The sequence below is a fragment of the Centruroides sculpturatus genome, unplaced genomic scaffold (genome assembly GCF_000671375.1).
Source record: "Centruroides sculpturatus isolate CEXI.00-Female unplaced genomic scaffold, Cexi_2.0 scaffold732, whole genome shotgun sequence".
In the NCBI taxonomy this organism is placed as follows: domain Eukaryota; kingdom Metazoa; phylum Arthropoda; class Arachnida; order Scorpiones; family Buthidae; genus Centruroides; species Centruroides sculpturatus.
The window spans coordinates 32268-44842 of record NW_019385037.1 but is presented as its reverse complement, the minus strand read 5'-3'; positions in this window follow the sequence as shown (position 1 = coordinate 44842).

Here is a 12575-nt window from a genome sequence, read left to right as displayed (position 1 = left end):
TTCGGCAATACTTCATCTAATTTTTCGCTCGCTACAAAGTTTCTACAAAGTAAGCATCATTGCGAACTTTTACATTATCTTTTAGATGAAGATATTATGGTATTCGAAGTAACCTTTAAGACTGAAATTATTTAGTTTTGAAATAAAGTTAACCTCGTGTTTGAAGTCAGTATGAAAAGTGCACGTTGGGGCAAGATGGTGGGAGCAAGATGGGGTATCCCATTTTGCCCCCACCATCTTGTTCAAGGTTGGCCACGAATTCTACCGCTGGCTAGAGGCACTGCAATATATTGCAGTGAACTAGTTTTAAATTCGTTGTCATTGATAATTTTATATCATTTTTTCGAATATATAAAATAGTAAGTTTAAAAAAGTTTAAAAATTCACTTATAAATCATATCTAACTGTAATAAATTTATACAGTATATACTGTATTACTTTATTATTTATGTTTTTACGTTTTATTTTATTTGTGAAAACATTTTTAAAATTTAAATTCTGTCTTAACAAGAAATAAAATGTGAGATAACAATCGAAATAAAAATTTTTTTTTCACGAAAAAAATATCGTCTGCTTACAAAATAGCGAAACTGAGCATGCGCGAAGTGAGAGTATCGTCTGGTAAAGTAAATACAAGTAAGTTCAAACTTTTATATTTATTTATTCGGAAAATAATAATAAATGTAGCCGCTGTGATAAATAGGCACACTGTTCTTGCGCCAACATTGAAGAAAACGACAGTTTAACCATTTTAATTTGTTTTTCTTGTATATAAAAATAATATTCTCGTCTTACCCCACGGGTGGGGCAAGATGGTGCATTTAAGCGTAATTTTAAAATATTAAATTTTCTTGTTTTTAAAAACTTTTTTCAAAAATTAAATTTTGTATTATATGTTACCAAATGGTTTAAGTTGCTGAGAATAAAAAAAATTATTGTTCTCATTAAAGTGCTTGCCATCTTATAACTTTTCAAACCTTAACGTCCTCATCCTGCCCCACTTTCCCCTACTCAATACAGTCGACCCCCCTATAACACTGTTGATAATTCCGTTTTATATGAATTCCATGTTGTACGAGTCACTTAGATTTTACAAATACGTGAGCCGTTCACAGCCCGGCACACGTATTTGTAAAATCTAAGTGACTCGTACAACATGGAGTATCAACAGTGTTATAGGGGGGTCGACTGTACTCGTTTACAAGGTGAAATTTGTTTATTTCCAACAATGTTCAACATCATTACTTCATTCAAGAAAAAAACTAAAATTGTTTTCAAGCAAATTGTCTGAGAATCATTTTGACCACTTTTTCACTCTAAAATGTTTTCAAAATGAATGTGATAATTTGGATTTTGATTCGAATCGGTATCATTCTGCCATTACAACACTAACAGAGTCATTTGACTCCCGTTTCGAAGACTTGGAAGCTGAAAGGAATAACTTTCACTCTGTTCGTCAATCCATTCTCCATTTCGAACAGCGAAATAAGAAAATATATATCCAAAATCCAATTAATAATTGTAGACATTGAAAATCATTTAAACCGGATGTAGGGGATGGTAGGACACAAAATCCTGTGCAATGGTGTATTTTATATATATATAATTTTTATATATTCGTTAATAATAATTTTTTGTGTATGAATTAAATCTCGGTACAGATAATAAGATAATAAAAAAAATTATAAAATGCACGAATGGCATTACCTAGGCATCAGATTAATATTAAAAAGCTGAAAAGTGATAACAATCTTGACGTCACTTAACAACGAAGTTCTTTCAAATGACCTAAATTGTATTAAAAAGTATTTCTTTTCTTCTTTTGTAATTAAAGAAACGTTCCTTTATTCCAAATCATTATTCGATAAATTTCCTTTTCAAGAACAATTTAATTCCAATTAAAAATTTAATAAAACTTGCTTCGATTGAAAATAAGTTAATCTTGTATTACAAATATTTATCTCCTAAATTTGGAAAATTTGATGAAAATTTTAAATTTTAAATTACTTTTTTTTTATTATAAAAATAAAATCTTTAAAGAATTATTACTTATCATCTTGTTATTTTTTCATCATTATTTTAATTCGATAAAGTTATAACACTATTACATTTTAAAAGTAGCTCATTCATAAATTACTACTAGGCTTTTATCATTTTTTTTTAAATTTATTTATAAATCACGTTTAATAGATTTTTAATAAATCAGAGGAATAATCGATAAATTTTGCTTTAAATTATGATTACAAATGATATTAAATTATATTTATTCATTCGTTTTTGTTTAATCTGTTATAATTAAATACTTGCATCATGTGGTATTAGGTAACAGGTATCTCAGGTATATTAGATATCTCCTGTATATCTCTACAGGTATTTCCACAATGATTTCTTCAATCATACACATGCTGTATAACTAATATTTTCCCTAATTTTCTTAAATATATTTATTCCTATCTCTGTTCTTGATTCAGTGTCACTCTATCATTCTGTTCTTGTGTAAGTCTGTTGTAATTTATGCCCGTTCTATGGCATGTCTTCTCAGTTTCCAGGACAATTATGACTGCCTCCTCATTCTTGAGCTTGAGTACCAAGATCCTTCAAGCGTTAACAATGCTTATATTTTATATAAGCTGAAGTGTTTCACTGACAAAGTTGCTTTTGAAGATATTTAGTAGAAAAAAATGACAATTTCTTATCTTATTTTATCTTTAAAGAAATGTAGTGACTGGCAAAACTACCTCAAACTACTTTGGGGTTGTTTTTCCATTCATTTGTCTATCTTTTTGTCATCTAATACTGCTGCTTAACACATTTGTACGTGTTTTATATGAATTAATCATACATTTATTAAGATTTTGTGTGTAAAATTATTGTCAAGTAAATACAGATATATTGAAATATCAAGAATCGATTAACTTCTGACTGTGCTCCCTTTGCCAGGACCTAGCTGTGTGGATTTAGTGTCAATCTGAATATATACAAAATAACGTCATGTAAATTTTTAATTTATTTTCACAAATTTCGGAATAAATTGAGAAATTTTCATCTCTATATACATAGTTATTTTTCTTTATTTTTGCTTTATTCGTGTTTATATTTTATATTTTATTTTTCGTTAATTTATTCGTATTTTTATCTTCCTATTTTATATTCCTTTCTTTATTGTTTGTTCTACATTTATAAATATCCGAAAACATTAATTAAAAAATTAAAGTAAAAATATGTTTAAATAATTGTTAATACTGACTTTCAAACTGTGACTGAAAATTTTATTTCTCTCAATTTTTACTCTGCAATTTGTGACTTTTTCTGGTTGTACTCCAGTAATTTGATTTGTTCTCCATTGTGTCTCCATAAATTGTAACTTTTTTCCTCCAATTAATTTGGAAGGTTGAAGATTATGCGATGTCGAAAACAAGAACGAACTTGGAAGACCCTTTTACATATAAATGTAAGATAGACAACGTAAAAGTTCACGCGACATCTAATATTGTAAAAGGAATATCCATTCCATTTTAAGAAATACTAGATTCCGAACATCGTATAAAATGTGTGTCAATCTTGCGTGCCTGAGGCCTTTAATTTTCAATATTATTCTATGGATTCAGTGTCATAGCTGGGTCATTGGCGTCCAAGGAAAGATTATGATTTCGCGCTTTAAAAAATTCTCTACTAGGTATATCGAAATACTAAGAATCGTTTCGCTGATTGCGCTCTTCGGAGTATATACCCCTGCTTTGTGTCTCTTCTGCCAGGTCTTAGCTATAGGGGAGACCGGGGCAACTTCGGCATGCGGGGCAAGTTTGTCAAGCGCTTTTTTTAAAAAACAAATTAAAAGGAGACTTTGGTTATAGGTTAGGCAGTTGAGTTTTATTGGTGGCTTGTTGAGTGTAGTGTTTTTATTGTTCTCCAACAAGCGTAGTTGAATTATCAAGCAAATTTTCATTTTCGTTCAATTCCATATAATATTTTTTTTCCATTTATATTGAATTGGCAGGTTTTGTTATAATTCCATGATAACGAAAGTTACTTTTCCTGTTAGAAGGATGTAACTTCAACTTATTCACGTGGCCAGATCGTGGCTTGGCATTCTGTTCTCAGGGTTGTACTTAATGTTTCGAAATCATGACTAGCGGGGTAAGATCGGCAACATAAAGCCACATTAGAAGCAAAGGATAAAAATCAAACAGATGATAAATGAAAACATGTTTGCATTTGTTATTCATGTATATATGTCTTTGAACTTGCATTTCGTTGTAATAATATTAAATGGGTGTTGGATTTGTATTTCTTTGTTTTAATAGTGAATTCCAACTTATACATTGTTAATAACATAATTTTATATACGTGCCTATCTTGCCCCATTACTGTTGCCCCTATACCAGGGGCAACTTTAATAAAAATAATTAAAATAATTACAACTTTACAAAAAGAGAGAAGTTGCCGATCTTGCCCCTATACCCGGGGCAACTTCGTCAATTTCTCTCTTCTTGTAAAGTTGTAATTATTTTAATTATTTTTATTTCCAAACTGATTTTAACCAGTTCTATAGTAAGGTAACATTCCAATAGACAATATGCAAAGCTTTTTTTCAGTTTACAGCAGTATTTATTACACAAAATTTAAGTAAAGCTTAACATGCCGATCTTGCCCCGGTCTCCCCTAAGTATCTTTTCCCATTTGGCTTGAACTCTCTAAGATTTTGCATGCCAATAGGGTCAATATCGTATTTTACAAGGTATTTTTAGATACTTCCACTAAGGTTCAATAGGATTGAGGTCAGCTGACTGTACTGGCCATCCAGAACTTCAATACCATTGTTTCGGAACCACTGGCATGTTGCACGCGAAGTATGTAGAACTCAATAGTTTGTATGAATTTGTCGCTGAGGATCCGAGTGTACAACTCTGTATTCATGAGGCCATCTTGTGCATGCCCATTGTTTAATTGTGATAATAGCTTATAATGTGCTAGTGTTTGGTGTTAATCAAACAATAAATTTTTAGGGTCCTAGTATCCATAAAAGTTAGCCACAGTTAGCAATAGTGTCCATGATAAATAATAACAAAATCTGTTTTATTAAGTGCTGAAGAGTTTCTGTAAAATATATCGCTTTATAATAAAAGAAAAATACAAGAAAAAAAAACATTTAATAATTATTTGACAGTTTTGTTTCTGTAAAAAAAATCGATTCATTATAAATTCCTTTAAATAGTTTATAATAATTATTTTTACATCTTTTAATCTTGTAAAGTTGTAATTATTTTAATTATATGAAAAGAATCCCATTCGTGTAATTATTTTAATTTGATGAAAAGAATCCCATTCGTGTATCTTTATCAGAGCGTTCACATTCTGTACGATCTGTAATTCAAATTAAATCATAAATCACGAATTTACTTGCGTAGATTTAATCTAATAAATCAATAATACAATATGTTGCATTGAATTTCAATGGTTAATTGATTTAACTTGATATTTAATAGCTTGATTCTCTTGTAATTTCTATCGTTATGGCGATAAACTGTTATCTAGAGCCTACGATGCTTGCGATAGAACATACATAGATCGATGCAAACAGAACGTCTAATATAGAAATACATTTTACAAACTGACTTCAAAGACAGATTTTCCCATTAACTAATAAACTCATTTATTTGATTTTTCTTTCAAGTTATTCTTTATTTTAGTATAGAATGAACATTTATTCTCAGAAGGGTTTATTGATTTATTCTAAAAAATAAATATCCAAATTTGTACAGTACTTTTTGGTCTTTTGTAGATCTCTTAAAGACCGTCACTCTCCGCTGTTTTAGTGCACTAAAAGGAATTCTAAAATAGTTTTATTTACATCAAATTGATCACATAGACGTTGTTAATACAGTTTTTCTTTTTTGTATGAGATAAACATATTATATATATATATTATAATGCAGCAAGCGGAGAAAAAATATTTATCAGAATCTCATTACACTGAGTAACAGTTGACTTTGGTGTTAAAGAATAAATCTACTCGTGCGTTTTTATCAGAGCATTCACATTACGTTAATGTGTCGTCTGCTAACGTATGATGACAACAAAGCGTATCAGACACGTGTTACGTATATTAACACGTGTATCAAGATGGTTAGATTTTCGTCATCAGTCAAAAGAATTTTATGCATAGCACTTGCTGTTAATCGGCCAGAAGTTGAGGAATTATGTGATGAAATTCACAGAATATTGATTTATGAGCATTTATTGGATGTAACTAATTTCTCTTTTTATGTTTCAATAATACTGCAACTATCATCTTGTCCTCTTCAACACTTGAATAATATCCATTTCTACAGACAGACAAAAACAAGAACACATTCAACCTTATACCGACTTGTGTCTGATGACAACTGCACTGATGCAACACAACAAGGTGAGCTGTTTCCAAATCTGTCGTGAGGTAACAGAACGATACGTCATAACACATATTAACACAAGACATCAGTCAGGGGCGTCCGTACACTGGGGCACTTGGGTCACGTGCCCCCCTTTGTCGTCGGGTTGCCCTTTTCTTAATTCTCAACGAAGCTTTAAAGTTTCATTTTATTACTTTTTCGGCTGTTATATGTAACAGAGAGAAAGTATGACCATCTGTCAAAAAATTACTTACTAATATTTTTACATTTTTGGACTCAGGACACCTCGAAACGTAGAGAAATGCAAAAAATTCAAGGGGGTTTTTCTGCGTGTATGAATGTTAGTGCGTGCGGGGAGCACGATTTCGTTAACCCTCTTTGAAGCTTAAATTAATAACTTCTGTGCTTTTTGTCGAAAATTTGAAATCTTGCAGTGAGATTTATTAGGGAGATTGATGCTAGTAAATTTTAGTGATTAAAGATCGAGGGGGTGAGGAGATAAAGGAAATCGTGTGTATCTCCATTCTCGAGTGGGGTCGGATTTAATGACGATTTTACTCGTTATTAGCGTTTACAATTTTTTTATAAACCCATCCCTAGCCTGAAAATTAAGCTTTTTACCATTTTATAATAGTTAAAAGTATAAAAGAATTTTTCAATAAAATATCGTAACAAGTGGCACCACAAAATGTTGCCGAGAAAGTTAAGCAACTCGTTGCTGGAGTTTTTTTCAATTATCACAGAAAACGTTCTATTAATGACAAAATTAAAACAAACATATTTGTTATTAGCCGAAAATTTTTTCTAGCGGGTGGTGATTGTTCGGTCGAGTACCGAGGTACTGTACAACTATATTTGATTAAAGCGATTTTGATATACGCAGTAGCAATGGGAGACTAATTAACTGCGTTAATCAAGAGTAAAAAAATTGAAGGAACTAATGGTCTACATTTGATCATTCACGAGATATAGCGGTATAGTATATAGTATATATAGTCTACATTCATCCCAGAAGTAGCTAGTGCAATGGCATTTTTCATGACGTGATTGATACAGGACATGATTAATTTCGGTAAGCGTAAAACACTTGAAGTAGTTAATATCTGTTTTGCATTTGAACTGTTGTCTTTTGAGCTGCTGTACCTTGGACTCCTTTACAGTTTACAAAATAAAAACGCTTAATATAAAGCTAAAATCAGCAATACTTATTTTGGTAACCACTGAAAAGAAGTTTAAGGACAAATAAACGAATCTGTTACAAATATCAACTATTTAATATATATATGTACATTAGGTGTCTCTTATAATGGGCCTGTATTCACGAACGTCTCGTAAGATACAAGTATCTTTCTAATATCGTAAAATTACCAGAAAATAACGACATTTTACGTTTCGTATTCACGAAACACGTTATAGTACTTAGGACGAAATAGAAGATTGGTAAAAAGAGAATATATTAACGACATCATGAGTCGGCCGTCTAAATCTCTAGTAAAACTGTAAAGGAACTTCGGAAAAGTACAGTAAATGAAAATAAATCAGATTATGTTAGAAAAGTTCCAGCAAATTAAATTAGAATATGGCATCACAGCAAACGGATAAAACTTCTTTAGGTTAGTCAAGTTGCACACAGTACGATGACAGTTCATCACCTTGCAAGAACACTGTTCGAATTCAATCCTGATCTTCATTGTTTATCGTAAGAAGTACGGCTCGAGACATCATTTTTCTTTCCCAATTCATGATAGCAGACCTCATTGAACGGCCGGATGTCTATCCGTTAAGATATCATCCTACCGCTTTGGGAAATTCGAAATAAAATCCGTATGGGTCAAAAAACCCAGGCATTTTTCGTGTGGTGATCTGTTTGAATTCGGTGAGCACCGTCCCTCTCCTCCATTACGGGCCTGACCGAACCTATATTGAGCTTGCTAAAAAGACCCACTTTGTGCCCCAAAGGGCGGAAAGAAGTAAAAAAAGAGACCTCCTTTAAAAATATTTACAAAAGACTTCTTCTTCGGACATAACTGTGTAAGTATCATTCATCTGTTGTCCCTTCGTACGCCTTTAGGATTAACAATTTCGCTGGCGGAGATGACCTTTCTTTAGAGGCTACTATTCCCCGCCTCAATATGTAAAACGTTAAAAAAATAAAGGCTTACGAAGTGACAACAGATGAAGGACACTTATACAATTATGTTCGAAAAAGAATTCTTTTGTGAATTTTTTAAAAGTATGTTTATGTCCCGGCTAATATATATTTTATTAAGAAGACCTCCTTTTGAATCAGACGCACAGTAATATGCTTGATAGCATACACTAAGTTGATTCTTTGTTTTTACTAAACGTTGAATTTGACAATTTTTAGAAAATCACCATTTTTGAACAAAAAAATTCTGCAATAAAAATAAACGTTTTGGTTTTATTCGTATACGTCAACGCTAATTGTGGGCAATCTGCCGAGGGGGAAATGCCTTCCTGGAGGTCTTTTATGGGAAATCTCAATTTCCCATAAAAGACCTCCTGTTTGTGTGTTTACTAACGTAAGAAACTCCACTTGGTCAGGCGCGAATCCATAAACAATTACTAGTGTTCGGTGGTTTTATCCACTCGGCAGCCGGTGGGCCCTAAGAATAGATGTGAAAAATATAAGAAATATTTCTGGCCTTCCGGGTGATGTTAGTGACAGAAAATAAATTCTATTTGAAGCCACGGAATCATCGTTACGGTCTCACCTTTCTCCGTGGGTTTTTTTTTTTTTTGTTTGTTTGTCCAGAAACGCCGTAATGACTAGGCGGAATCGACATTACGGGAAAAACTGGAATCACTCCGTTCAATTCTAGTAAAATTTTTAACACCGACAGAAAAGGTAGGAATAATTGTTGGAATAATAATAGGATAAATGGTGCCATCTAAGTATAATAAAGTAAGTCCGTTCCTGAAATAAATTTGAAATCATAAGTAATCAATCAGCAATATGCTAATTATGGACAAATACTTCACTTTTGGACTACTTAAAACATAAAAATGAAAAGATTTGAAATTAATAATAACTTGCAATTATCAAAAATTGGATTTATAGTTAACTTTTAGTTATGATGGCATCATACATCTTAAACTTTACACTTTTAAAGCAAAAATAGTAGTAATAAGAAATGTTGTAAGTGGATACTAAAACTAAAAATACACTTTTCACAATAAAACAATTCCAACAAATGGGATTCATTGTTACTTCATTGTTCTGGAGCATTGTTTCAATTCGATTGTTTTTTTTAAATAAAATTACTTAAATGTGACATTGACATAAATAAATTAAAATAAACTATGTATTGTGTTTGTATTCTCTGTTGTTAATAGAAGTTTTAAATGACATTATTTAAGATTTCTTTAGAAGCAACTTATTTAAATTTTGTCTAGGGCCCGCTAGAGACTTAATTAATCTGGCACTGGGTATATCGAATNTGTAATTTTTAATCATATTCTTAATTTATTTAATTTAAAATATATGTTCTCCACATCAAATTGGTAGTGGTTTACCCCTGTACATCATACTTTTCCTGTTAACAAGACAGTCATGCCGGTCATCTATGTGACTATAATATAAAAGTTATTTTTTAAAATCAAAACTCAACAGCCGGGAAAGTTATGCAATTCGTTGCTGGATTTTTTTTTATAATATGATTTTAATATATCGAAAAATAAGCATTAATGTTTGAAAAATTTTTATTTACACTTTTAAATATTAATTAATTGAAAGTTAGAGATAAATCTATGTTAGTTCGTCTTTACATTTTAATATATAAACGACTATACTTTACACATTAAAATGATAACCCTTATACAATGCAGCTGATTGTTAAAACGTACAAATTCAAGATATTTTTGTGTGTAATTTATTAAAATATTAATTTAGAAACTTATTGTTAACTTCCGAAATTTTTTTCTGCTTAACACATCGTTAATTTTAATAATTTCTCTTAAAAATTTAGACTATAAAGTCGGATATGTCGAATTTAATTTAAGAGAAGTATTTCTTAACCCGAATTTCTTTTTATTTTTTGTTTTAATGACAATTAAAACGCTTTAATTAAAGATATTATTTGACGACTCCTTGACTTTTATACTTGATTTGTTACAAATTTCATTTCATTTATCTCTCATTTTAATTAATCACCCAAAATCTGTTAAGAGATTTTATTTTAAAAAGTTTGTATATTATAAATCATTATAAAATCTTAGGCCTATAATTCTTATTGCAGTAAATAGGCAAAGAAAATTCACGTGATAAAGAAAATTTGGTACACATTAAATCTAGGTATGTCCAGTGGTTTTTAGGAAATATTGAAAACGTAGGTGTAAAAGTAAATACAGTAGTCTATAATCCGACATATATCGGACCGGTGATGTCGGATTACTGGTTTTTATATGTATACTGTACGTGCTGTATACGCGGTTCACAGATTAGTTATTATATCACAAGAAACAACTAATTATATATATGCAGGTATCTTCTTGCATATATACATATTTAATTTGAATAAAAATCAGATACAAGCAACATTACATATTATTGAAATTAATTAAAAGGTATTATCTAAACAAATAAACTTTTTAATACGTAATTAGTGTAATCAGTAAATTAAAATATTTTCAAAAATAACTTTACATCTGATTTAATAATTAACTAAATAAAAAAACATTTTTAAAATATTTGAAAAGAAATAAAATTCGCAAATTTATAGGCAGGACGAAAACATTTTATGAATAATATCGTCTTAAATTTCATCGCATAACCACATAATAAAGCACTTGAAAGTCAGAAATATTGAATAAATAAATCAACTGACATTTTCCATCATATTTTAAATCTCTAAACGCAATATCTTCTATAACTGTTCACTTCAATATCAAAAATAACTGTTAACGTTATTATGCTTGCCAGTTTACCGTTCAATTTCCGTCTCTGACGACAAACAGACAACCTTACGAATTGATTTTTTTCCCATAAAAAAGATTACTTTATCATGGGAAAAATCAATTGGTAACTTATCTCTTTTGAAACTTTATACACTAACAACGATTAAACTGTCTCTCAAAAGTTATTTGCTAGTAATAACTAAATTTTCTTTCTTTAAAAAAATGAAGTCACAACCAACACATTTGAGTGTTTTCTTGAGTAGAGAGCAATCACATAATCGCATATTCAACAACAGAAGTGAAAATTTTTTTTCAAGTTCAGCCTATCGTACGCTATTTTATATATATTTCGATAAACTTTTAATGATTACACGTGTAAATTTGAAATATAAAACATTATTTGTGTGTTTACAATCGATAAATAGAATAAAACGTATCAATTGAATACTTTTCTCAATCAGTAAGTAACAAGATCCACTTGTAACTTTAACTTAAGGTTAATTTATGATTAAGAACTTTATATATATATATATATATTTTCATTTTTTTCTCTGTTATGTACAATAGAGATTGACTCCTAGATTTTTATATTTTTACACTCAGGGGACCTTGAAACGTCCAGAAATGCAAAAAACAGAGTAATTTCTGTATGTATGGATGTTAGTGTATGTAGGGGGGCACGATTTTGTTCACTGTGTTTGAAGCTTATCGACTCCTGTGATTTTTGTAGTAAAGTTCTGAAATTTTGCAGGTATATTTGTTTATTAGGGAAATTAATGCTATTAAATTTTGGTGGTTAAAGGTAGGGGGGAGATAAAGAGGGTCGTGTATATCTCCAGTAGGGTCAGACTTAATGACGATTTTAGTCGTTATTAGCATTTACAATTCTTTATAAAATCTATCTCTGTCCTCAAAATTAAGACTTTTGCCATTTTGTAATAAAACATATAAAAAGTTTTTAATAATACAATATCATAATAGATAGCGCCACACATGCAGTTTTAAATGTTGCCGGGAAAGTTAAGCAACTCGTTGCTGGATTTTTTTTTATAATATGATTTTAATATATGATTTAAATAATTGTACAGGAGATAGGCCTTTGTTGTTGTTAAGTTCCATCGAGTCGTCGTCGACTCCTGGTGACTTCACGGACAAGTCTTCTCCATCTTGATCTTTCCCTTGTTGTCTCTCGTAGCTCATCNAATTTTTATTTACACTTTTAAATATTAATTAATTGAAAGTTAGAGATAAATCTATGTTAGTTCG